The sequence below is a fragment of the Myodes glareolus genome, chromosome 3, assembly GCF_982192425.1.
Source record: "Myodes glareolus chromosome 3, mMyoGla1.1, whole genome shotgun sequence".
Classification (NCBI taxonomy): domain Eukaryota; kingdom Metazoa; phylum Chordata; class Mammalia; order Rodentia; family Cricetidae; genus Myodes; species Myodes glareolus.
This window is the reverse complement of record NC_142028.1, coordinates 91,286,483-91,312,606: the sequence shown is the minus strand read 5'-3', so window position 1 is coordinate 91,312,606 and position 26,124 is coordinate 91,286,483. Positions and strand designations below refer to the sequence as shown.

Below are 26,124 nucleotides of genomic sequence, written 5' to 3'. Positions count from 1 at the left end.
TGAGTTATCTCTCCAATTCTGGCTCAACTATTTAATACCAAACATTATATTAGTCATATTTCTGCCTCTCTGATGAAAAACCTGAGAAAATCAACTTGAGAGAGGAAAGGGCTAGAAATAAGACTTTGGAGTCATTGTGGTTTTAGTAGTGATTAATTTATGAGAAGGGTCATGTTCAGTGAAACTGGAATATGAGAAGAGATGGAACCCAAGGGTTAACTCTGGGAAACTCTAGCATTTGGGGAATTTGAGGAAGAGATGCCAGAGGAGAGAATACGCTCAGAGCATCAATCCACACGAGACAGCAATTACATGGCTTTAGACAGGGACATCGGGAAATAAGAAGACAGAGTCAATAAGAAAACATTATCAAAGAAATTAGGAGTTAGGGATTGTGGAGAAAGAAGGTCATGGAAAAGCCAGAGGTTACTTGGAGTTCCTGGTAAATGGACAGATGCTGATTCCCTCCAGACAGAAGGGAGCGGTGAGAGGGAGGCACATGTGGCGGAAGGCACTAGGGTGTATCGTATGACTTGTCGGAAATCTCCCTTCTCCGCCAACATGTTGTAAGGTGTATGGCTCTTGGGCATTTTCCAGCTGCAGTCCTTGGAGATACATCATGACCTGCAAGCCAAGGGCACACTTTGCCCAGACAGTTCTAAGTCAGTGACTGGGCTTAGAAGAGAGACATTGATTGAGCCCTGTCCCCAAACAGGACTCTATATCATCCTCTACAAGGCTCAGGGAACATTATGGAAGAGGAGCAGAAATTGCGAGCTGGAGATTGGAGAATGCTGGGAAATGGTGTCATCTGGACACACCCTAGCCATCGCCCATACAAACTCATTGTAGCTGTGGGGGCCTGCACCCCTTCATCCCACCAGGTTGTGGGTTCATGATACTTCACCTCTCATTGAGGGTCTTTAAGACCAGATCATTTAATGTTACTCTTAAAGACTTGTTTTTGACTGGTCTCAGACTTAAAAGCTCTCAGCAAGGACAGGCTATGTCTCTTGGCAATCTGTCCCTGGCGTTTTTCATTGGCTTCCTTAATTCTCTCGGCCAAAAGTTTAGCATATTCTACAGCCTCCTCCTTATATTTTTTCAATGTGTCAACGTTTGTGTTGCAGGACATGTGAGTAACAAGAAACTGAATCTTGGGTGCTTTGGTCCTGGGCTCCTGACCCTCCTTACTTAAGACCTTTCTAACAACTTATTGGCAGACATTATCTTCTTTAGAGAGATTAAAATGGTTTCGGATGCTGCTAGAACTTTTGGGCCCCAACCAACTAGGCCCAGTAGTATCTGCCAGTCTAGGAATATCCTTCACTCCATTTTTACAATAAACAAGTTGAAAACACATAGATTGGCATCCACAGTGCATCTGGAACAGACTTGCACTTCCTCTTTCCGGTTCTTCTTGGTCCATAACAAAAATGCCCTTTATTCAATGGCAAGAGGATTCTTCCATGAATCAAGGCGCCCTGCTTCTTGGGAAAACATTGCTTGGTTTTTTTCCTACCACTGATGTGGACCACATAACCCTTCCATTCTTCATCCAGAGCATCAGCAGCTACTCCTGTGACCATGCACTTCTCCTAGGAAGTATGAAGCTTTCATTCAACATTTGATTCAATGAGTTTCTGACAGCCAGTGTCTGGGAAGGTGGAATTCAGCTTCATCTTAACGTGGCCAATCACTGGGGAGGTACCAAGGGAAAGAGGACAGGCCTGAATTTACTGTGTTTGACTGTGTGTGGGAGAAGGATATTGAACCAAGCAGTAGTCCTGTACAAGATGCTTTGTGTATACATGTATATGTGTGTCATCCTGCCTGCCTGCCTGCCTGTCTGTCTGTCTATAATACCTGAGTACCTCTGGAAGAGGCTATTAGGAAAGTCAGAGAGAGAAAAAACACACCTTATGGAATTATGATCATAGAGTCAGTGGGAAGACAAACGTTTCTGGGCCCAAGGAGAGGGATTCAACTCCAAGAAGAAGAGAGAGACCTTTTTGGGGGTGCAGAAAGGGGACAGAGAGCCAAAGTGACAGATAAAGGCTTAAAATGATGAATGACTTATTCAGCATTTCTTCCAACTACAAGTCACACAAGCCCTTTCTGGGGATAAGAACATGGCATATGAAGGTATCCACAGGACAGAGATGATGCAGGGTAGCTGGGGAGCACAGTTGGGATGCCTACTAAGTCATTCTATAATGTAAAGACAAACCTCACTTTAAATGCTTGCGGTGATGTCACTGGCCCAAGGAACTAGGGCCCTAATTATCAAGAAAGAGAAAGAAATACCTTCCTAGGTTGAATTTTTTTCTTACTCAAAGAAAAAGAGGTGGCATTGTGATGTCTGCTTTACATCACTAACGCTCATGGGACAAGATCTGGGCTGTGAACGCCCATCTCCCTTGTTTCAGTGGTATTGTCTTTTCTTGTAACAGCGAAAGATAAAGATGATTAATATGTTTGTACACTGCCATGCAGGCCAACCTGGTGCTGGAGAAGAAGTGTGACGTCTCAGAGCCGAGGTTTGACATGCGCACACGCTGCCCCAGTGCTAGACAAGCAGACACGCTCGCCCTGTGCTCACCCCTCAGCACTTACAGCTTCGAAGGAAACCATTATTACTGGCATTCTTACAAGGAAAAAAACATTCAAAGTCAGAAGGTGCCTAGGTCCCAAGTACTTTTTCCATTAAAATAATTGTTGTCAAAATACAATATGTGCAACCTTCCAGCATCTTAAGAAAGGGACCCCAGAGTTAGGACAAGCAGAACAGAGACCAGTGACTGGAATCACAAACATGGCGAAGGCCAAGTGCTCCTAGCATTAGAGAGGTGACTCTGGGGGCCAGTGCTAAGGGAGGCACTGACGCTGGCCAAGGATGAGCCAAGCATGTCGGTTTCCAAAAGGCTGTCAATTTATGTCTACAAGCATTGCTTATAGTCACTAATCACCCTCAACATCCTCCAACCAAACAAAGCTCTCTATGCCACTGACTTTGAAGTACAACTTGGAGATGGGCCATCTAACACCCCTCCCCCCGCAGTGGGCCACGCAGGTGTTGGCTTCCAAACTTGTCTTATTCCAGTGATGGCAAAGTTTGCAGGAATGTCATGAGAAAAGATTTATAATACTTTCTAATCCCTCCCAGTTCCAAATCACTGTATGAATAATCTTTCTCATAGCAGGCTAGTCAGTCTCTGAGCAGCCTTGGCCAAAATCAACCAACTGAGCAAGCTTAAGGAAATAAGTTTTTCCCTTTTAAAGAAATCATTTTTGCTGAAGTTTTATAAAGCTCATAAAAAAAAAATTACACGTTGGCTTGGATTTGGGAGAAAGACTGGCTTTATCTGAACTCGTTTGCCAAAGCGTTTAAATGAGCACATGCGGGACGTATATGCGCTGCGGATGGCATCAATTGCGCCCCGTCCCAAACGCCACACTGTCCGCCACAGGTGCTAATGAATTCCGCAAGGAAGAAGGTGGCTGCAGGAGAGTCGTGACAGAGCTCTGGGGTTGGGTGCCATGGCACCCACTGAGAGGCTTCTGACCCCACCGTCCCAGTTGGACCTAACAATGGCGCTCGTTGTTACAGCCCAATGTCAGTTACGAGAAAGTTCCCATTCCAGAGCAGGGCTTAGCTCTTCCTAGTTCCCAACATGGCTGGTGCCTTCGTTCTTTGAGGATGTGTTTATTCAGCCCAGTAAAAACATTAAAAATGGGAATAAATCTGGGCCGGCCCCAGAAACGCTGTTCACCGCAGCTGAAAACCATAAAACATGCGGAACGGTGGACAGCAGCACGGAGAGCAGGCCGGAGGTGGCCCTTGCATAGATGGCTGCCACACAGCGCTTCCCTGCAAAACCACCAAGAACGGACAGCGTCTAGAAGGTGCTAAATTATTAGTGCTTTTTTTTTCTTCAAGAGGGTAGGGTGAGTAATAATAAAAACCATGTGTTCGGCAGCCTTCGTGGCCACATAAAATAGAGAGGCCTGTGACTTTAAATGTTGTAAAAGGGGTTAATTGTCTATTTCTGAACGTGGCAAGTTTATTGATCTTGTTAACAGCGCTGGAGCATGTGCCATGGGTAACTATGACAGGAAATAAAAGTACCCATTCATTTCATCCTGCTTTCATGGGCACTGCGAGTGGGTTTGCAGCCCAAGTTAAGGGACATAGAGATGGATGTTATCTGGTCCATCCACCTGCCGCAGTCTGCCCCCCTCCTCAGGCTCCAGTTCCTCGTGGCTCCACATGTCCTGTCATTTCTCACACACATTCTGTGGGTCAGTTCCTTTCAGATAAGCTGTATTGTTTATTCATATAACAACCAAATGCCATGGGCAAGGACGAGAGCTGTTTGACAGATAAAGCCACTGATAATCAGAGAGGTTAAGGAAAGCTTCCATTATTCTAGAACTGCTAAGCAGAGGTCCAAATAGAAGTCTGAATAACTCACTTGTCTATTCACTCCATAAGCATCACTGACGTCCTCTAAGCCAAACACTGACCTACGTGGTGGGGATAGGATAACATACTGACAATATTCCCTAACATACTGACAATATTCCTGCCCACATGGAGTCTGTAGTTTGGAACACAGTAAGATAGCTTTCAGAAATCCCCAACTTCCACATACATAATCGGCATCTATAATCTCAGCATGTTCCTTTGGGGTTAGTGCTGTGTGCATGGGTTGCCTCACTCCTCGTCGGACATTAGAGCCTCCTAAGTACAGTTGTCTGGTGCTTCTTCTCTTTCCAATGCTCCACTTACCACTCAGAATGTGGGGAGCACCTGGCCTTATCTCTGCTGCAGAAAAAGCCACCATTCTCCGCGGTAGCCAGCTCTCCATGGCTGTAACATGGTACCCAAGTGTCTCAGTTAGGGCTTTTCATGCTATGAAGAGACACCATGACCACGGCAACTCTTTTAAATGAAAACCTTTAATTGGGATGACTTGCTTGCAGTTCAGAGGGTCTGTCTATTATCATCAGGACGGCATACAGGCCGATGTGATGCTGGAGTAGTAACTGAGAAGCCTATATCTTGCAGGGAACAGGAAGGCCACTGAAACACTGGGCAGTATCCTGAGCATTGGGAACCTCAAAAACCCACCCTCACAGTGACACACTTCCTCCAGCAAGGCCACCCACTCTAAGAGTGACATTCCCTATGAGATTTTGGGGTCCAGTTACATTCAAACCCCCACACTGAGATAAATAGTTTAGAGGAGGAAAGACCTGTTTGGGCTCACAGTTTCAGAGTTTCCAGTCCATGGCTGTCTGCCCTGCTGCTTTACACAGATCGGCTTGACAGAGCTTGTCATGGGGAAAGCCTGTTTGCCTCATGGCAACCAAAACAGAGAGAAGGGATCGGAGGGAGAAGTCCCAAAATCTCCTTCAAGGATGGCCAACCTCAAGAATCTAAATTCCCTCCTCTATGCCCTTCCTTGTAAAAACTCTACCACATTTCAAGAACACCACAAGCCAGAGACCAGGCTTCTAACACACACACACACACAAACATGCATGAACACACATACATGCACACGCGTATACACACACACAAGCATGTGCACACACACACACACACACACACACACACACACGCATGCTTCCCTGGAAGACATTCTAACTACACTACAGCACTCTTGTAATTCTAGGTTTTATTTAGAATTATTGCCTGGTTTCCTTATGAAACACTGTGGAAGGTGAGATGCTTACATCGTCTTGTTAATGCTAGAAATCCCATATGCCTCACTTGGCAGTTACGAAAGTTCTTACATCAGTGTGAAGCAGAGCTGGGAATCTGACAGTAGCCAGAAACTCAGAAGGGTGGGTTTTGAGGTTTCCTACACTCAGGATGCCCATTGTTTCCGTGGGATTTCATGTCCCTGAAACTGAGCTGTGAAGGAATCCCTCGCACCTTGAAATACACAGAGACTATGGAGACTGTTCTGTAGACCAGGCTGGCCTTGAACTCACAGAGATTTGCCTGCCTTTGCCTTTGAGTGTTGGGATTAGAGGTATATGCCACCACCGCCTGGCTAGACTGTTTTATTCTGTGGCAGACGTGGCAGATAAGGGGAACTGTACCAGCTAGGGTCACTTTCAGTCCACCAGCCAGAGATGCAGTCTGACCTTTATGGTAAAGGTCATTTTGGCATGCATCACCCTTCATTTTGTGGTCCTTTCAAAGGTCCCGTGCCCCGGTAATTTTTAAAGAAATTCTTGTGTTCCTAAAAACGTGACAAGTCTCATATTGGCTAAAGTCAGGCAGCAGAAGATGGATTCACATCTGTTTGTGATAGTTGCTTCTTAAGAATTATATGACCAGAATAGTACGTGAGAGTAGTCAGCATTTCTGAGAGAGGGTGGGGCCACACCCAGGGCACGGATCAATTGGTGAAAGGCCCAAGCCAGCTGGAATCACCAAGGATCTTAGCAGCACAAACCCAACCCTTTCTATCAGTTCTGGCAGAATAGTTTCTACTTTAGGTAATGTGGATGTAATCCTCATTTATAGTCTTCCATATACACAGAAATGTCTTTATTATTGCCTGTGATAAGCGGTAACACTGAGAGATCATAGTGCATCCAGCAGCTACAGGCCGATTCCAGAGACTGGATGAAAAGATACATAAAATACAGTTAGACAAGACTTGAAGCCCACAGTTTAATCAAATGGAAACGAAATTCAAGGAATGAATCCCAACCAGTTTGGAATTTCTATAATGTATCTGCCACAAACACCTGAAAACGGAAATGTGAAGACCTGGGTGACAAATGAGTTTTGTGTGTTAGGTTCTGTTTGGTTTCTGTATGTGGAAATGCTGTCTGGTACAGCACAGCACAGCACAGCACAGCACAGCACAGCACAGCACAACACAGCACAGCTGGTAGACTGGGTCTCCCGGGAGTGCCGTCTTAGTTAATGGAAGTCTCCTGCCGTCACGGGGTATTGCTGGAGGAGTGACACCTTACCAAGCTACACGCCACTGTGCTTCTGAGAGCGTTTTCCTTAAAATGCTTGTCCAAGATAAATCCTTAATCTTTTTTCCCATAAGCACCTTCCACTTACATCTCTGATCCAAAGATGTGACAATAGCTATCACTTCTCAGTATTATAGATGGAGACCATCTAAGGAAGGAGACTCCAGTGAGGCAGGATGTAGAAGTGCCACGTGTTGTCCTGAAGGGATTGTGGGCATGAGTTGTTTTGTGCATGAAGAAGAGTTCCTACCTTCATGTGAGGCCTATCCTCTCCCAAGTTAGAGCCCTGCTGGGATGCCAACCACCGTCTTGCGTTCTTGCCTAAGAGAACACGTTGGGCTGGAAGATGACCCAAGCCAGTCCAGTTCTAACCCTCCTACAAAACTTCTAGTTGGAACCTGTCAAAAGACCTTGCCTATGTCCCTTGAATGTGTAATTATAAGTCTGGAAATATCCATGGCCATAAAACCAAGATCCTGAGGTGAGAGAAAGACAGAATTATCAGGTTCTTTGAATGTGAGTTCCCTGGGCCAGGTCCACACCCGTTTTGCTCATGTATTGGCAAGTAGATCAGTAATTCTTTCCCCTTTCTTTCTTTAAACTAGATTTAGACTTCTATCATTTGTAGCCAAGAACCCTATGTGATACAAATTAGGGCAGGCCCAGAGAAATGTAGCCCTCAGTGATCCAACAATCGGAAAAATCATTTGGATAAGACATACATTAAATGACATGCCTAGTACTCAGAACTGCCTAGTACTCATAGCAAGCCTCCTGCCTCGCCTCCTGAGTGTTGGGATTACAGGCAAGAACCACTATGCCTGGCTCCAGAGTAGTGTTAATGTACCTTCTAATATATTTCTAATACCATTACTCACCAGTTTAAGGGCTTTATTGGTATTTTCAAAAGTGCTTCTATGAGACACTAAGAAATGATTGTCCTCAAAATCACTGCCCATTTCACCTTTAGAATACTGTCTAGTTCCTGTGTTAATGCTTAGCTATACTTGATAGTGGCTGTTAACAAAATCAAACCAGGAGCTGGAGAGATGGCTCAGCAGTTACGAGCCTCTGGTGCTCCTCCAGAGGACCTGGCTTTGGTTCCTAACATCCACAAAACAACTCACAGCTGTCTACCTCGAGGAGACACAGCTCCCTCCTCTGGCCTCTGTGGGTACCAAACATGTGGTTCACAGATACACTGGAAGCAAAACATCCACACACGTAAAAAAAAAAAAAAAAAAAAAAAAAAAAAAAAAAAAAAAATTTAAGAAAAAGAAAGGAAAATCAAACCAGCAACTTATGAAGTGTCAGTGTGGGCAAATGTTCATGGGGGGCATTAAACGTTCCTGGGGGAGGATGAAGTGGACGGAAGTCACTCACTAAACTCGCTTCTGATCCCTGAGAATGTTAGAAGCAAAGTGGGGTGTGTCTCTGCATTTCTATTGACACTTCTTGTAAGTAAAGACAGAGTGCGTGAAAATTTGACCCGAATTTACCAGACAGCATCTGCCATTTTGTCTTCTGCACAGCAAAGAGACAAAGCCTGCTGTCTCTCAGCCACATTCACCCCAAGTCCAGAGACCTCTTAGTTCATTAAAGGGTCACCCACAGATGGGGGGCAAGGGGGTAGGGGGCACCTTTAGGGGAGAAATAACCATGTTTATAAATATGTCTCAAAGCAGGGTCACAAAAAATTAGATTTTGATATAATTTAATTGATGCACCAAAACACTAATTACATCTACTAGCCCACGGATGCTGTGCCGCCCTAAAGGAGAATGCTCAATTGCTCCGTTTACTCGTTGCTTGAGCACCTGTGGCCACTGTCAGGAGGGTAGAGAGGGGCAGTCAAAGATGAGTGAGTAAAAGTCGGACTACGCTGTCACCGAAGGGCAAGGAAATGACCCAGAAACCTGGTGTGCTGGAATCATTTTACAAGAGGAAATCAGTTCCCACCTGGTATGGCCATTGCTGGCAGACCACCGTCTGGATGCTGTTTGCACTTGATCGTGGAGAGGAAGAGAGGAGCGGGGATGGGGGAGGTGGGGGAGGGGATGTCCTGGGGAGATGAAAATGGGGAACTTCCTCCGTGAAGAGCTACACGAAGTCTGAGCTGCAGCCTACAGAGGTGCTGTGTGGCTGCTCATATCATTAGTGAGCCTCGATTGTTCCTGGTGGAGACCCTTGTTGGATTCCACAGTTCTCCTCCTCGTTCTGACCATAATAGGCATTATGCCTAATTCAGAACAACCCTAGGAGTTTGGTGTGTTTATTATCATTCCTGGGAAAGTTAAATCCCTTTTCTGAAGATGACTAGGGACAGCTAAGACTCCAAGCCCAGGTGATCTGAGTCTGAAGCCCAGGGTAGCTGTGCTATGCCGCCCACCCCCACCCCCACCCCTGTGCTGGTGCTGTTTCTACGCCCTCATGCTGATTACCATGGGACAGCAGTGTGCTTCTCTCGCATTCGGCATTAACAAAACTGAACAACGGGCAAGGCAAAATGTAAGACGACCCTGTTCTGTTCCCAACATAAAATTCACCATCAGGTTGTGGAGTTGCTTCTCAGCACTGGGATTTCCGAAACCTGGCATTTCTGACCTCCGAATCACCACAGAAGGGGCTAGCTATGGACTGTGTCTCCTTGGATGCCTGGGACCTGTGACCTATAGCTCCTTTAAGAGTCATTGAACTTATTGGTTATAATCGCTGCAACAATGTTTCTTTTCTCCTTTTAAAATTACTTATTACAACTAAGGATGAGATTTTATGGAGGTTGGGGTGGTGGCCATACTCTTGAGGCTGAGATTTCCTCCTGCCTCCTTTTCTTTTTCATAGTCTCCCCTTCCTCCCTCCCTCCCTCCCTCCCTCCCTCCCTCCCTCCCTCCCTCCCTCCCTTCCTCCCTCCCTCCCTCCCTTCCTCCCTCCCTCTCCCTGTCTCTCCACACACACACTCGTGTCCATCTCTCTCTCTCTACCTCCCTCTGCCCCATCCTCTTCCTCTCCACCCTTTCCCTTCCCTCTCTCTGACAAGATCTTACTTTGCAGCCCAGTCTGGCTTTAAACTTTGGCTCCTCCTGTCTCAGCCTTCACAGTGCTGGACTTGTAGGCATGTACCACACCTTACCTGTCTCTCTTTTAAGCAGGGATCAAATCTCTGACTTTCTGTATGTGAAACAGGTATCCTACTAGGCCTCACAGGTATTCTTTAGACAAGCCGAGTATGGTGGTTTGAAAGAAAATGTCCCCCCAAAGGGAATGGCACTATTAAAAAGGAGATGTGGCCTTGTTGGAGGAAGTGTGTCACTGTGCAGGTGGGCTTTGAGGTCTCTTTTTCTCAAGCGTCACCCAGCATGACAGTCAGCCAACTTTCTGTTGCCTCTGAGTCAAGATGTAGGACTCTCAGCTCCAGCACCCCAACTGCCTACATGCTGTCATGCTCTCTGCCACGATGACAATGGACTGGAACTTTAAGTAAGTCACCTCAATTTAAATGTTTTCTTTATAAGAGTTGTTGTGGTCATGGTGTCCCTTTATAACAATTAAAACAAGCAAACAAAGGCACCAAGAAAGGCTTGTCCTTGAGACTAAGCGACGTGTACATGATGTGTCTCCAAAGAGATGGATTGGAGCTGATTTCACATGTCTCATCAGGAAGACTCTCTGTTATATTAAGGCAAGAACACTAGGAAGCCTGACTTTAGCTCTGACCTTCCTTTTTAGTATGTCTGGGAAGTCACTTTGCCTATATTGACATCTGAGAATGAGGAAGTCTGGAGAAGTAACACTGTTAAACAGGCTTCTGCAAATCCTGAGAGAGTCATGGGACTATCTTGGGTGTCTTAGGGGACAGCATGGTAGAGGAAGACAGACTTGTATAAACTAAGTAGGGTTGTCCCTACTGTAACAAGTATAAATGTTCTGGTTGAACTCTTTTTAGCTGTATCCACTTTTTTAAGATAGAATTTCTCTATGTAACAGCCCTGACTATCCTGGAACTCCCTCTGTAAAACCTGGCTGGCCTCAAACTTAGAGATTTGCCTCCTACCTCATTCAATACCATACATACAAAACACACAAAGCAGGCCTGTTTCCCCTGTGAATACATTGTGTTGAGCCTCTTCCATCACTGCTAGAGCTCATGAAAGATGCACATATTTCCACAGCTTCTGCATTGGGCAAGCTGTCTCAGTAAGAGAGACTGTATAGGGCAGTTCTGAACTCAGGTCGGCCTTGCCGCAGCTGGGAAGCCAGAAACCATTATCCATGCAAAGCACAGGTTGTCCATCCACTTAGAGATATCTATATTATCCTAGGCCGTTTCCTATGCTGCCCTAGCCATCCTTGTGAGAGTGATATTGTACTTGGCTGTCTCCTGGACCCGTTGGATGAATCTATGTGTCAATTGTGGCTCTTCATTGTTTTTGTTTGTTTGTTTGGTTGGTTGGTTGGTTGGTTAGTTGGTACTTCTGCCCCAGGACCAATGACTTAATGAGCTCCTGAGAATGTCCAGGCTGCTACTGACTCTGGGGGCAGCTCAGCTTCCTTAGAAGCTGTCAGCAGGGCCTTGTGGTTTAGAGCAAAAGACATCCTGGAAACACGATCTCAACTGGCATTATTTTTAAGATGCTTTGTAATTTCTCAAGTATCAAACCTATTTTCCCCCAAACAAACTATGTTTCCATTTATAAAACAGATCAAATAAGAGAAGCGATAGGATAATTCTACCACATTTCGCTTTCTCGCACTGTGCTATGGGCTTCTCTTACAGGATCTTTGTCCTACCGGTGACATTACTAAATCCAGTTTCTAAGGAGCACACAGGTTGGCTCTAGCCATCTTTCTGTAGTGACCTGCCCTTTTTTTTTTTTTTCTAATAAGTGTGCCTGGTATTATGAGAGGCCTTTGCAACCAGCCTTTTCAGTCTTCTTTGCTTATGCAGGAACAAATGACAGAAGTCCAATTGCATGCTCTGAAGGTGCCGTGTGTGGCCCCGTTGACTTTCTCTCTCCTGGACAGAAAATGTGAACTGTGCGTAGTAACACCAAATTAGCTAGAAATACCAAGTTCAACAAAATGCTTTGCAATTTCCCCAAAAAAAAAAATTAATGCCAGATCCATAGTATAATCTCTAGTGTCCAACAACTGTAAGTTTTACAAATTATGATGTTAAACATTAATAGAGGATACCGATAAAAAATTCTGAATTCTGGTTACAGAAAGTCATTGAGAATGAATTCTACAACTACCATATTGAGGGAAGTCAAATACAAGGAACACAGATTATATAACTGTATAATTAAGATGTTTAAAAAAATATCCTCAAAACTGAAAAACTGACGTAGAAACCACAGAACTCTGAGTAATGGTTCCCTTTTGAAAAAAATCAGCAGAGCTGCTGCGGCTGCTTTAGGGCCTGTAATGTTCTTTATTTAGGTTGTGTAGGAATAAACATTTTGTAAAAGTTTATTGGGCTCCACCATTTGCATATTTATCCTTTCTGTATCTATATTTTTCTTAAACTGTAAAAGCTTATGCCCAAATGTCTAACTCACTAGATATTACTCACAAAACTTACTTCTGGGTCATACAATGTGTATCAAATAAGAAATTAAAATTGATGGTGATGAAGCACACCTTTGATCCCAGCTCTTGGGAGGCAGAGGCAGGTGGATCTCTTGAGTTCGAGGTCAGCTTGGGTCTACAGAGTGAGTTTTAGGACGGCCAGGGCTACACAGAGAAACCCTGTCTCCAAAAAAATGCCAAAAAAAATCCAAAAAGAAATTAAATTCAACATTTTAAGACTTGAACAAATCTAAGGCAATATCTAATTCAGTACAAAATATTTTTCTGAGACCAGAAAACCAAGTACAATGATAGATTCTAAATCGTGCAACGTATAATTGGATGAACCATGATTAGGCTTCATATATTTTATCTGTGTTAACAAAGGTATTTTAAATAAGCTTCTTAGGCTAGATATCAGTTAACTCTGAAGTGTGCTTTTTACGAGAAACAAAGGGTGTGTAAAATAAATAAACAGAGTGAACAATGCAGGCAGTGTTTGCACAGAGACCATCTGATGATAGGACCCTGAAAGATAAAATCCCTCCGAGACCATCCATGAGATGGCCATCTGGTTTGTTTTCTGAGAATTCTGGCAAAATTACTCATGACTAGAGATCTTCCCAAGCTGAATTTGAGAAAGTCTTTAACGAGGACTGTAAGTCTGATGGTGATGTGACCTCTGACGACAATGATACCGTCTTTTGAATAGAATGCTAGTTGCCTAATTTGCTCAATTAGTTTCCTAACACCTAAAGTACCACAGCTTGAGTGTCTAAAACAGATGTACTGCTTCAAGATGAGAAGTTGGAAGTCAAGATGAGCCTCCCTGGGCTAAACTCTCCCACCGCATTTCTTGGCTGGTCTCTTTCGCCTTCAATCAATGTATTGATTTCTCTCTCTCTCTCTCTCTCTCTCTCTCTCTCTCTCCACTATTTAAAGGATTCTCGTGGTTACATTAGATCCACCTACGTAATCCATGATCACTGATTACCAGCCCTTGTTCTACTGGCAACCATAAATTCCCCTTGCCCTCTAACTTAATCTGTTCAGAGGCTTCGGGGTTTAGACTGTGGACATCTTTAGGGGTGTATTTCCTCTATTGCATTTGAGTGTTTTAAAAGTATGTTTACCTAAATTTTCCGTGTTAAGCCTCAAGACAATGCTTTAATTAGCATGAAGTTGTGTTTTTCTAGGGGGGTGGATAACCATTTAGCAGGGGCTGGGGATTAAGTGTCAGGAGAAGCCAATTACCTCTGTTTCCATAGCCGGTGAAGGAACAGTTGGGAAGAGTGGTCAGCGTCTCAGTCCCTTGCCTGTGTCCTCACTCAGTGGAAAACTTGTATTCTAAACCCAGACCCTCCTGTGGCTAGGCTACATGGGCAATGTGAGATTTCAAGTGGTTTTTATTTCAAAGGTTCAAGCATTCAAGATAGGCAAATTGGCAGGTGGCGGATGCTAATTGCTACTCTGTGGAGCAGTGTTTGCAAAGCCCTCCAGGTCTCAGTCAGGCGTCACAATTGCTCTGTCTTGCTCTCCCCTAAGCTTGCCCCTCAGCCTGGCTCCGATTCTCATCACAAAGAAGTATTTCTCTCACTCCAGGATGCTTTGGGCCTTTAAGATTTGTTCCAGAACAGGACTGGGTGGGGGTGGGGTCTCCAGAGCAGTGATAAAATAAAGCCTTGAATCACTGACTATGTGGGCGTGTTTGGGGGGACAGTCCTCAAGGCTGCGGCCTAGGCAGAAGGCCCGTACCACCAGCATCCAACACCTTTGCCAGGAGGCAGCTCCTCTGCCTGCTCATTCCCTTATCCCCTTGAAATTGGGGAGGAGATTTTGGATTTCATTGACTGCAGTCCAAGAAGCCTAAGATCTCCGCTTTGTCAGGACTAAGTAGAAAGGGATGTTCCTGACCCTTCCCTTAACCAGGGTCTGGTCACTGTCTGAGACACTTCCAGCAGGACCCATTTCTACTACCATCACAAACACACGTGTACACACACACACACACACATATACACACGCACACACACATGCATTCAGACACCACCTCTGTTATGATTCTCAAATATAGGGAGCTCTAGTGTAATGGGAAATTCCAGGCTAGTTTTAAAAGTGTGACCAGGAAGTAAAGGCAGTTTGCTAGATACAGACCTGGTTCTATTTATTATGCCCCAAGAAGTTTTCTGGGTTTCCGCACAGTGACCATATCCCTCCATGTTTGTAAGAAGAGCAAATCTGGAGTCTGAGTTTCCTCTAGGCCAGTGGTTCTCTACATTCCTGACACTGCGACCCTTTCGTTCAGTTCCTCATGTTGTCGTGACCCTGACCATAAATTACTTCCGTTGCTGCTTCATAACCGTAATTTCACTACTGTTATGAACCATGATGTAAATACGTTTGGAGACAGAGGTTTGCCTAAGAGGATGCAACTCACAGGTGGAGAGCCACTGTTCTAGATCAATCCATAAGCAGAGTTGTAAACGGAGACTGCTCTTTTGTTCCAAGATGCCCAGACCCAAAAAATCACACAGAAACTATATTAATTACAACACTGTTTGATTAACCCATTTTGATTCATCTGTGTATTGCCACTAGGCTGTGGCTTACCAGAAAGGTTCCGGGTCCTTCTTCTTCAGAAGCTACATGGTGTCTCCCTGACTCCACGTACTCTATCTATCTATCTATCTATCTATCTATCTATCTATCTATCTATCTATCTATCCATATCTATATCTATATATATTCAGATTTCTCGCCTGACTTTATTCTGCTAAGCCATTTATTAAGCAATGGTAATATAAAACATATTCACAGCATACAGAGGGTAACCCCACAGCAGAGACTCTCTGCTCATAAACCTACTGCATACCTGATGTTCCTGTGTTGAAGCGGAATGTGGGGCAGGTGGATGTTGATACAAAACTGAGACCCTTCCCTTATTTTACTTCAAGACTCTGTGAGTCTGAAATAGTTTCCCCCCAGTAATTGCTTCCTCAATAGAAGGTAAGAAACAATGATGCAATGGCAACATAAGTTGCTCAGGAAACATTTGAGGAAATGACATGGAGGCCTGGTTAACACTCCGTGAAGCATGTCCATGTGTGTTAGGCACTTCATGCAGACGTCATCACTATGAACCCCAGGGTTGCAGCTGGGTAAAGCAAAGCAAGGCTCGTACTCCCAGGGAGCTGCCACACTTGCACGATATTGCAGTAAACTGGCTGAAGGAGTGAACTGCAATCTGGCCCAAGGAAGTGAGCATCCTATTGTGTGCTCCTGAGCTAGACTCTGCCCGTAGTGCATGAAGTCGCGCATAGCCCTACAAGGCAAGCACAGGATGGGCACTAAGGCTTACCAAGCCCCTGGGTTGGTGGATTAGAGTCATGTTTGAGTTTCATAGCCTGGCTTTGTTGGAAAGCGCAGCCCCTGCCGTCTGTGAGAAGTAAGGGCTGCTAAGTGACAGTGAGTGCCAGCTGCTGTCACCATCGTCATGTGGGCCTGAGGAAATGAGGGACATTATAGGAGCATCTGGACCCCTCGCAGGCCACAGAAGGGACATTCTGGGCCAGCTACCTTCCGGCTGAAAGCAAGACAGCAAACGCGAGTGGTTTGTACTTTCTAATTGGCTGTAAGTAGCGAGACCGTGATGAAAATGGATTAGTTGTCTCGGTGTTTTGAAGTTTGTGTGTTGAGTAATATTTCTCCTGTAATAAATCTAGTTAGTGCTTATTTACGAAATAACTAAAGTTCAAGTAATACATGCTGATGTTGCTGAAGTAAGTTTGTGGGTTTGTTACCAAAAATAAAGACCAAATGATTTAATTTTGTTGTGGAGCTAATTGGCTGTTTGAAAGAAGGAAGAGGGCTGGAGAGTAAACTCAGGAGGAGAAGCACTTTGCTAGCGTATCTGAGGCCTTGAATTCGATCCCTAGCATAACAAAAACTAAATAAACAAATACTAAATTAAACACTAAAAAACAAATTAAATGTTGAAATTTTATCACAGGAGATAGAAATCGTTACTAATACACAATGGACTTAAATTGTATTTAATTCTGTTGATTATCATTTGAAGGAAAATGAAGTGTCACTCTTTCCAAACAATTGATGACTTGATTTATAGATAGTAGGCATCCAATTATTTCAGACTGACATCATTCAATTTTGATAAACATGAGCATTTTCTATTTCTTTCTGATTTTTAATGAACTTGTAAAATTATCATAGTAAAATATCAAAATTCCTGCTGCTGCATGCTCTCCCATGAGCCAGCATGTCCAGACAGTTCGTTGGCCACAAAGATTCATCTGATTCTACGGAATCAAGAGGCATTCCTTGTTCCCAACCCAGACCCTGTCTGGTCAGAAACTCGACCTCACTAGACCTCTCTGGGGCCTGGGCCTCAGTGTAGATCTCCCGTCAGATTGCGCATCTCAGGAGGCAAGCTTCTGGAGGCAGGCCACGCGGTGAGGCCGAGTTATTTGGGAACACTAGTCACTGTGTTTATTTTTACAAGCCAGATGACAGTGCACACTGGAGTCTTTCCTTGAAATAAATGGAGTTTGGTAGGAGAAAGGGAAGGTTCAAGGTCACAGAGGAAGCCATAAGGGCATTTTGTAGATAGGAAGTTTCATTTTTACCTTGTATGCTGGTTTGGTGGCAGGGGGTGGGGGACAAAATAGTTGAGCTTCTCTGTGTACAGAATGAAGTGGGAGAGCTTCCATCCAGCCAACAGTGAAGTCCTTAAGCCAGGACTCGGGACCCTGCCCCAGCTGCTGTGGACAGATGATGTGGACAGTGATAGCAAGGGCATGAGGACGGAGTAGCTGCCTACCATGACTTTGTCACATTCCTACAGAGCCCATAGTTACCCTTGACAAATGCTGGGTAATAGCTAGATATGAGAACGTGGGGTGAATCACAAGAACTAACTAACACTCAGAATGGCCCCGTGCAGAGGAAAGGACGAAGGGTCTTACCAAAATAGGCCATGAAACTGTCACTCATGGCCAGCACATATTTACTGAGCACCTACTTTGAACCGGCTGCCTTTCGAGGAACCAAGGGAGCTAGAGTGCAAGAAACAGGCCAAAGTCCTAGTCTGCTACTTAGAAGGAGAAGCCAATTGTTCGGAGACCACAGCTGAGAAGAAACAGAACGAGGGGGAAGAGAATGACAGGGTGGATTGCAGCTGCCCTGCAGAAGTTGATAGAGAAGACGCCATTGGGTGGGGTGAGAGAGTGAGCTATGGGCCATCCAAGAGAGAAAGCACATTCCTGACAAAGGGGCTGCCAGTGGGAAGGTGTGTCAGCAGAAGCAAGCTTGGTAGCTACCATGGGCCTGCTGCTGTCCTAGGAGCTGAGGATGCAGGAGTGGGAAAAACAGATCAAGGAATCTTGGGAATAGACCGGGAAAAGCTTCAAGGTCAGCTGACATCTAGCAATTTGTGAGAAGCCCTGTAGGTGTTGACTCCAGAGTTTCCCTTTAGTGGTGAAGAGCTTGAGCCTGCCGGTAACCACTGCCCTTCCTCTGGCAGCAAGGGAGACCCGGAATAGGACTGGGTTAGGTTTGTAGAGCATGACAGACACACTGGAGGAGCTAACGCGTCTCCTGTTAGGTAACAGAGCCCGATCTCCAAGGGTCTCCTGTTTGTTTTAATAACTCTACTTAGCGGTGTGGAAGGTCTGGAATCGGATCTGTTTGCTCCATTTTTACATTTCAGACGGTTAAGTGAAACCAAATCTATATTCCTGTCAATGTGAAGCACAGAAGGAAAATAAACTCCAACTCTTGGTGTAGACAGTGGGAGAGTGAAGCAAGAATCCAGCTTCTTTATGCCGACTCCCTTCTTTCCACAGAGATGCCCCTCGTAGTCTCGCAGGCTTTCTTTGGCTGACTGTGTCCAGTGGGAAGGTGAGGAAGCCCAGAACACCATTGCTGGAGCTCATAACTCTGCTTTTATCCACCTGTCTTTTATTATGTGTCCAGTGTATGCTAGCATTGTGTGGCTTGTGGAAGAGATATGACGAGGGCATCCATAGAGGTGTGTGACGGTCAGGTGAGGAAAGGCTTCCTAAACAGTGTGGTGTGGATCTCAAATCCAAGAAACTAGGTTTCATTCGCTTAATAACAAAGTAGCTTGCCCATTATCCTGCTGAATTTACCCCAGGATGGCGAACCCGGCATACCTGTTTGCTGCCCTGTGCGATGCGGGGTCTCTCAAAGTGGTTCTTCTACACACTAGATGCTGGTAAACTCTGTCCTCAGTTTCAGTAATCAAAAGTATCTCCAGACCTTCCCAGGTGCCTCATGTGAGAATCACCGGTCCAGAAGAGAAGTCCCCACCAGACCTGGTGCCCCTTACAAGCCCCAGGTCTCCAAGAACGAAACTCTCCTCATGAACAGCTGGTCTCATTTTCAGCTGAAGCTTTAACGACGTAAAAATAGACTTATAGAAGAGCAGGAGGACGTTACCTTAGCACTGGAAAAGAGTTTGCCACTTTCAGAGTTAGCGAGCACCGGGGACGCCTCAGCACAAATGTCCCGGACATCCCCCGCTGTAGACGCGCAGGTGACGCTAAACCTCCCTGACCTGCTCAGCAAAAGAAAACGTACAACTCTACCAGAAACCCACATGGGAAAGTGTCACTGTTTGTGTTCTACAGACAAGGAAGCTGAACTTACCAGGCAAGATGGCTGTCAAACCACATTTACCACTCCTCAGTGCCAGAGCTGGTCCTTGGGAGCCAGGACTCAACAGTCCTTGCAAACCACAGCACGTTAGAAAAATGTGTAGATCTGGGTGTAGTGACCTATGTGTGTATTCTCAGCACTCATGAGAGCTTTTCACTTGAGCCCCACGGGTCAGTGTAACCGCAGAGCTAACCCTTTCTGTTTGGATAACATTTCCTTTGGAAAGTCTCTTCCTTCAAGGTCACAAAGCCTCCTCTATATGATCTGGCTTTCTGGCTTTGTCCATGATACATGGGATCGCCTATGGGCGCTAGGCACTTAAAACTCAAGTGTCCTCGGAATGGATGGAGGAGTATGTGAGCAGGTGCTGGGAGTCAGATGATAAACACCCACAGAAGCAAAGGCAGCTTATCCCCGACTAAGTCAACTGGGCCTGTTCGTCTCTCCGTGTTGTCTATCTTAACTAGATTTTATGTATAAAAAAATCTATAATGTGGGAAAGGAGACCATGAGAGACAAGTATTTCCTTATCCATGTGATGAGCAGTTTGAAAGTCAAAGAGAGACAGCACCTGTTGAAGGTCACAGCCTGTTAAGTATAGAACTGGACTTAGAATCCAGATCTAAGTCTGAACGCTAGGGGCAGCAGCTAGGGACTGTCTGAGTTAGGATTCGAGCATGCGTTCTCTGGTCCCCATTCTCATCCTTCTTACTCTTTGTCTCAAAAAGGGAGACTGAGAGAGGATTGTTTTTGTTTTCAATTTAAGTTATCTTAATGGGAAACAACAGTCTGCTGTCCTAAGAGTATGGCTTCAGTTGCTCTCATGCTATGGATGAGAAACCACTGAACAAGGAGTTTGTGAATTCTCACGAGCTCTTCCGCAGACCCCTTGTCTTGGAAGCAGAATGCAGGGATTTGAGAGATGTTAATAGACAGGAATAAAGGCACTTGTTAGGAGGAATCCATAAAGACCTCAGCTTAAAACCAGTCAAAACAACAACAACAACAAAAGCCCAAATACTTTCACACCGTATCTTTGTGAATTTGTATCATTTACTCTACTAAACCTTTTCTTCCAAAGTGGCTGGTAAGATTCTTAGAGGAAGGCTTGAAGGGACGATAATGGCATTCCGGAAGTTGGTCCTAATCCTTGTCTCCTCCTGTGAGCCATCTTCTGGTGTCAGCCCCTGGTGTTTTCTGGAGGTTTCTCCAGCAATCCTCTTGTGTTCGTATGAAAGCATCTCTTACAAGAGAATGGGTTGTTTTTAGGAACCAGGGATGTGTACTTTACAGGTGGAAAAGTCTATTCAGTTATGATTTTGTTAGTGTTGCCATCTGGCAGGACGGGAGGAAGCTTCCATTTCTGCAGGCATAATATCTGTTATATCCAAGATGCATCCCAGCTAGACGGTGCCGCCTGTATTCCAGCTGCTCTCCTGAAGATAGCACTTCCTAAACCTGAGACCATCATGAGCAAAGTGACTCACTGCCAACTCATAGGTCAGCTCTGCTTCCCTTAGTTCCTGTTCCTGTGTTCCTGTCTCTGAACCAATTCAAAGGCGAATATGACGATCTTCCTACAACTCCCAAGAACACTTTGGGGCATGGGTGCTCAAACAGCTAACCAGAGCTTCTGGTCCAACACAAAGCCTGCATGTAATACAGTTCATGGGCCCGAATGCTTGGCACACAGTCCTTTGCCCACAAGGATGCTGTGGTGAGACCGGGAATGGGCTTCAAGAAGGCAGCCCAGGGCAAGCCAGTTCACATTTCCTCATCTTTATCTGTGGAACCTTGAACAAACAAGGTGCCACATAGAGGGGAACATGGAATTGAATTCTTTGAATCCATGGAATAAAAACATATGATTATAGGTAACCCAATCGCCCTGTGTTTTTCTCTCTCGTTGCCATGTGTTAGATCTGGGAGCACTTTGGACAACTTACAAACCAGTCACGTGTTGGGTTTTAAAACTTGTTTACAGTGGTTTATCCAAGGCTCATCAATGAAACATCTTTATAGTTCTAAAACCAGGTCAGATCTCATCATGTGCCATCCTAGTCACTACCCCCGCCCCCAGAGCTTGGGCTCCGCTGCCCCACACAGAATGTTCTGTGTGAACAGAACCTGGGAGCCTGGCAATGGGACAGAGGGGCTGTACCACATCGTGGCTCCTCTGCTCGGAGATCGTAAGTTGTTTGTAAAAAATTTTTAAAAAGTCACTTCCAAGTGAGCTGGTCTGTATGGAGTAGCCAGCTTTGAGTGAGCGCCTTTTCTCAGGGCCATGATAAATGCTGTGTGATGAGTTTATCAAATTCTGAGAATAACCTGAGACACAGGACAAGCCACATCCCCAGCGATGCCCAGGAGGAAAGGGAAAGAAAGGGTCAATTGTCTAAGTCGTGAGGCTAGCGTGTGTCATTATTGCTGGGATCCTTGCCTCAGCCTCTGTCATGGATACCAGAGACGAGGAAGCTCATAGCTGTGGGAATGTACAGTCCACCAGAGAAAACTGTGCACTGACAGCTGGGCACTAAAATTCCCCTGGTTGCCAGGTGTGGTGGTTTCTACTCAGTTATGGACGGACTTTATAAATGCCACCCTGGATACCTCCCCTACCCGGCACCTCTCAGACAGGCTTTCTCTGTGATCATGTCTGACTGCCTCCCTATTTTAACTGACTTCATCTCATGAATGTATTTGGGCAAGCTCATCCACCCCTATCTTGTCCAACCACCCCAGATTCTTCCTGAACTTTAGGCCTGCCTTCTAGCTCCCCACTGGGATTGTACCATGGTCAGCCTGCCAGTCTCACTCATCCCACCTGACCAGGTTGCCCTGGTAACACAAACAGTGGCCAGAACATAATAGGCCTGTAATGGATAGCTAATAGACGTAAAAATACAAAACTCAATTGAAGTATCTGTCACACCGTATGGGTCTCACCTTCCAGGTCCTCCTTCCCTGAGCCGTCATCTTCCATCGCCCCGAACTCCCCACGCATGCTTCTCCTTCAGGTCGCACAGAGGTTTGCGTTTGACTTTGTTCTGGTTCTCTTTGTTTTCTTTTCCTGTTAAAATAGTACTCGTGCCAGGATCTGCTCAATAATGTGCATGCTTTAGAAACGCGGGTCATGCTTTCTTCACCCATGTCCAACAAATAGCCTGGCATTAGGACTTCCACACATAAAGCCCGGGAGGGGGAAAGAGAGAGAGAGAGAGAGAGAGAGAGAGAGAGAGAGAGTTCATAGCTGTCAAAATAAAAAAGAACTGGCAGAAGCCTTGTGGTCTCCTTTCACGTACACATTGCTGCTTTCCCGAGGCACGCAGAGAAGGCAGGATGTGGCCTCCTATGCCCCCTATGCCCCATTTGACTGCGAAAGGTCACTTCTTTTACTGAGAGATTCTAAACCTGATGACCAATCAACCCCCCATCATGACGTTCTCACGCATGCAACCTGGCAAACACGGATGAGGAAGGGATTAGAAGACACTTGCGTTTGATCATTACAAACAACTCTGATCTGGTACCCTACGTGTGTGTCACAGTTACTCACCCAATGTCCATGTTACTTCAGGGACCCTACGTGCAGCTCCTGGGAATGACTCACTAGTGCCGGAACAGACCAAGGCGCCACACATTCAGGGATGCTCCAGGTTGCCACTTCCAAAAGAAACAAGGACAGAGCTTGTAAGATCCAAGGACCTTGGGACCTGACAGAAATGGTTTACACAAAGGCGGCTTCGACATCTAACAGCCAGCCCCCTCCATCTGTAAAGTAAAGATAGCACTCTTCCTCATGGGACACGTGGGTTAAACGGAGAACTTTATCCGTGCTTGGCCTGACTCCTGGTATAGGTGGATTAACCCAGTTTCTCCTTGGGTCCCTAAATTATGCCTCTGCTTTTACTTATTCCCCAGTGAGCTGGGGGCCTGGGATGATAGGCACCCACCTGGAGGAAAGATAAAATACTAAACAATAGCTGAAGATGCGAAACATGAGCTGCTTTTTGCACGCTGCCGTTTGGGCAGCTCCGGGCCATTCCCAGTGCACAATGCACACCATGACTGACAGTCAGTTGGGTCACTGAGATTAGACCATCAGCATCCTGCAGCCTAATGCCAGCTGTTAGACCGTCAACACCAGTGATACTATCTGTGTGAAATGTTGAGACACAGAAGCTTAAAGGCTTAGTTGTGGCGGAGCAAGCCACTGCCGCAGGGGTGGCTAATGGGAGGGCATTCACTTTGAAGGGCGCAAAGGTGTCATGGCAGGTGTGAGCAGATGTCCTGACAGAGTGCCCTGTCACGCCCCTAAGCAAAGGATGGAGGAGACCTGCTTAAGTGGTCTCATTGCTCTGTTATAGGGCCCCGGGTGTTGACAGAAATTGTTTAGGAAGGCATTAACGGAACTGGCATATTGCCTTTTCTGATCGACACAATTCAAATCGTCATCAACTACCTTTTAGTACCACTGAGAAACAGTGAATGCTGGCATTATAGAGCCATCCAGGTGAACTGTCGGCAGGGACCCCGAGACATCTTCCCCGTGTCTCACCTCCTCTATCCACAGAAAAGAAAGTCATGGCTCAGGGCATTATGGGATATGTGGCAAGTTTCCCACCAGCTATAGTATCCAGTTAAAACTAGAATTGCTTGCCTCTTCTGTTGCTGTAGGAAGGGTAAGTTAGGCTAACATAAAACGGTTAGAACTTCTTTAAGTAACTGTAAATAGCTGGTGTACATTCATACTGGTACCACTTAAGTAAAAGACTCTGGACATATTCTTAAAATTCTTATATAGGTCTCAATTTGCTCATCCGTATAAGGGGGCAACTAGAACTGGCCTCTTCGGTTTGTAATGAGAACTAGATGAGTGTTCAGCAGTCGGCCATCCTCTCCCTGCTCTCCACCTCTGTTCCGTCCACACCAAGGTTAGCAGCAGGGCCGTATCGTGAGGACCTGAGTGTGCACTTGGTGAGACTGCTACATTTCTTCCTGACTCGAAGTTGTAATAACTAACCCTGATTATTGACCTGATTGGTTTGAGAAGCACCTCGGAAATTAGTAAAGTGTATTTCCCGGTGAGTCTGTATGGGTGTTTCCAGGAAGGATTAGCTGAGGCAGAAGACAGATCTCAAATATAAGTGGCACCAAGCCCTGGGCTGGAGCCTCATGGGATAACAGGAGGAGAGGAGAGAGCCAGCCAGGAGAGACATTGCTCTCTACTTCCTGGTCACTGTAATCCGAGTGGCTGTCTTCCACCACACCTGCCCACTGTGGTAGACTGACACCTCTGAACCCAAGAGGATGTGATGATGTGAAAGAAAATGGCCCCCAAAGGGAGTGACATAATTAGGCGGTGTGGCCTTGTTGGAGTAGGTGTGGCTGGCCTCATTGAAGGAAGTGTGTCGCTGGAGCCAGGCTGAGGTCTCTTATGCACAAGCTACACCCAGTATCACAGTTCACTTCCTGGTGCCTGCGGATCAAGATGTAGAACTCAGCCACCTTTCTAGTACTCTGTCTGCCTACCTACCACCATGTTTCCCACCATCATAATGGAATAAACCTCTGAAACTGTAAGCTAAGCTACCTAAATTAAATTTTCCTTTTTCAAGAGTTGCTGTGGTCATGGTATCTCTTTACAGCAGCAGAAACCCTTAAGACACTCCGTTAAGACATTTTCTCAAGTATTTTGTCAAAGCAACAGAAAAAAATGCTAACATAAAAGTAGTAATATCTGCCTGTGTGACTCTTGTGTGGTGTAAATAGCACATCTAGAGAATGCTTAGGGCATACACATGTGCCAGTTAGTGGCCAACATAATTACGGACTCCAGAAGAATAAGGCCTCTGAACGCATAAAAACGTAGCGCTAGGAACCATTGTTCTTCTTTCACTCAACACCTATCTCGTGAGGCCTTACTTTATTCCAGACACAGTTTGGCCCGGGGGACGCAGATTTACAGCATGCAGAGCCGAGGGACTGCTTCTCATGAGCTCCCAATCGCGGAGGAAACGAGTCCATCCCATTCCACTGTGCTTTCAAGCAACCCGCACTCCCCTACAGGACCCCCACGTCCAGCTGTGGGGTGACTGTGTTTCATATCCCCTCAGATCAAAAGGTCTCTCTGGGAACAGTGATGCTGAGCAGCGCACTGGCTGTTTCCGGCTTGCGAGGATAGACCAGTGGCCCTCGAGTCACAACTTTGAAGGGGTTGTGCCTGTTGGATCCGCACGTGGTAGACATAAAGGAAGCTCCCAGACGGGCAGCTTTACTGCTCGAGCTCTTTAAATTGCCAGGCTACATTTTTAGGGAAGCCACATGAAAGAAGGCCACTTTGAAAATGAGCATTACCTCAAAAAGAATACCAAAGCAGTATGGCGTGCTGCAGGCCCGTCCTCCACGCTTTTCCTGACATTGTGGTGTCGTTTCGTCCAAGACGTGACTGAACCTCTCCGACTGAAAAGCTGTCACAGATGTCCTCTCTTGCCGGGGATGATATCCAGCTAGTGAGCACAGTCGTGTGTGCACACACACACACACGCCCACATCGTGCACACATACACCATGCACACGATATGCGCTTAAAGTTAAAGGACATTTTAAAGATCTAAGCTACCCTTCTCTTTGGCCTCAGTAAATCTATGTTAGATGAAGAACCACTGGCTGGACTCAGGATACGGCTTCTGGCCTTTACTCTGCCATCACTGAGATGAATCTCCAGGTTCTCCTCACTCGGGAAAACCCTGGCCTGGGAGGGAGTTTCCTGTGCTATGTTTTGGGTATCTAGATCTCAGACTATAGGCTTTAACAGAATCCCTCTCTAGTTGTTCCAATATTTCATAT

The 26,124-nt window shown here is 45.7% G+C and overlaps 1 protein-coding gene and 1 pseudogene across 1 annotated transcript in view; one reads left to right on the top strand and one right to left on the bottom strand.

Moving 5' to 3' along the window:
* Window positions 1-26,124, top strand: part of Ror1 (ROR family WNT receptor 1) — a 356,211-nt gene that overhangs the window by 274,697 nt on the left and 55,390 nt on the right. The window lies entirely within an intron of this gene.
* LOC146895111 (small ribosomal subunit protein eS6-like) lies at window positions 935-22,258 on the bottom strand (annotated as a pseudogene).